Here is a 2,319-nt window from a genome sequence, read left to right on the forward strand (position 1 = left end):
TATTTTTTGCATTGAATTAATGATTTTCTTCCACTGAATCTTGCTCATTGAACGAACAATTTAACATAAGAAAAAATATTTTTGAAAAATTGTGTATTGAAAAAAACCTGGACCTCCCTGCTGAAAATCCTGCAGTTCAAATATTAAAATGTTCAGTGTAAAAATATTACATTAAAAATTAAACTTTAATATTTTAGTCCTCATACTGACACACATGTTTGGTGCACTTTAAATGAACATTGAACTATGAAATGTTTAGCTCTTGATGGTGAGTTGGCCGGCCACATTTGGATTCTGTGACCTGAATTTGGATCACAGCCTCTAATGATTGAGAAAGTCTCGTAATTGTTGGAAACCAAAGTCTTCACATGCGACTTCATCCTGTCATGTTTGGTCAAAAAAAAAAAAAAAAAATCTTTTTTTTAAATATATGTGACTTTTATTTGCGTTTTCATTTTCTCCAACCCAAAGACAAGAATACACAGCATGAATTGAAAATATCCCATTTAATAGTTTACAACTTCTCTTTAATCGCTTCATATGATCAGTCTGACATTCACACTAAAGTGGACAGCAGCGACCCCAGATTCAGACATGATGGTGTTAAGAGGGGCCTCGTGTTTCCATCTCGCCCCACCACTTTCTTTTGCAGAGTCAGGCCATTTTCTTTCATTAGACAAGGAAGATTGCAGTTACTCGGATTCCTTCAAAGCCCTTCACACACGGATTCCACCTTTAACTGAAAAGCTGTCTGACTCATACTGACTCATGGTGGCGGAGTCTCAGATTATTAAAAAAGGAGTAAAAATGACATTATTTACACCAGTTTTTTTCACATGCAGCTTTGAAGCTGACACTTGGAAACGCAGCCAAAAATAGTCCGATCAAAATAAAACACTTTCAGAGAGGCAGGCATTATCCATCTCCATCATACACACACACACACACACACAAAACCGCACAAAGTTTCAACTGTGATTAGACTTCTCCATTACTGGGACGCTTGAGATACAATGTTAGTTTAGTCGAGGTGCAGTGACTCTAGTTCAGTTACGCATCAGCAAAATGAAAATATGTCATTGATTTTTTTCTTTTTTATTTAAACACCGCCCCCAGTGGTCATTTGGTGGCACAGGCTCGCACGTGCTTGAGCCATCCATTAAGAAGAGGGCAAAATAATTCAGTGACACAGAAGACTTTAGCTTTTAGAACCTCAGCTTCAGGACGGATACGCGAGGCAAATGAAGGGGGTGATAACACCTGAGGCCCTTTCCTCGGCAGCCCCGGATTGGACAGCAGTAACACAAGGTTATCGAAACATCTGCTCAGACAGACTTGACTTTTATTTTCAACATCCAAGGAAACCAAACACCAACTGACTCACCAAGCATCTTTGTAAAAGAAGCAAAGATGACACATCCAGTCATGAAGTATGAACAATAGTAAATCAAATGCAGATCAATTGCATCCTTTTTACGATTTCCATTTGTACATATATGCATACAGTTATAGCTCCTATCTTATCTTTTAAGTCTTCATGTGGGCTTTATTTAATTTGACAAACCTTTCTTTAGTTTTACAACTATGTACAATATACAGGCAGCAGATTATATAGCTTTTACATTGAATGAATGGTGATGCAGAGACGGATGACGTTGACTAGCTCTGTTGACAATATACACGGTGAAGAATTGGAATTTGTAGAAAATGGTTTCTAAAAAAGGATGCGAGACAATACAAGAGACATAATAGTAAAAGCCCTCAATATGTACAGAAACAAGCCAAAGAAAAAAAGTGAAATCATTTCTCCTCCATATACACATCACAGCTGGAAAATATGTCCAAAGCTAATAGTCTCTCTGATTTGGTCACAGAAGTTAGCGAGGCATAGAGAAAGTGATTAGTCATTGTTGTTGTAATTAGTTTGGCCAAACTGGTGTGTGGATGCTTCCCCTGATTGGAATTTGTGGGTTCATGAAACCACAGTCCAGTTCCACGTGGGGTTCAAAAGAATCATGAGATGTAACCGTGACAGCTCCACCAACACGTCACTGTACCTCCACAGTTACACCAGAGTCACCATTATTCAGCCTTGGGTTCAAAAGTTGTAGCCACTGGTGGCAGATTTCAAACATGAGAGATCAGTCTATTACAGTTTGATGGAGACCTTGTTGTGGGCGCACAGTTGATCCAAGCACAAAACAAAAGAGTCGTGACAAATTGAACTTATTAAATGAAATGGAATAATTGGAATCAACTTTTGCTGAGATTTAAAACACATACAGACTTGGAGACAAACGAAGCTCAAACAGAACTCAG

The sequence above is a fragment of the Synchiropus splendidus genome, chromosome 5, assembly GCF_027744825.2.
Source record: "Synchiropus splendidus isolate RoL2022-P1 chromosome 5, RoL_Sspl_1.0, whole genome shotgun sequence".
Taxonomy (NCBI): Eukaryota; Metazoa; Chordata; class Actinopteri; order Syngnathiformes; family Callionymidae; genus Synchiropus; species Synchiropus splendidus.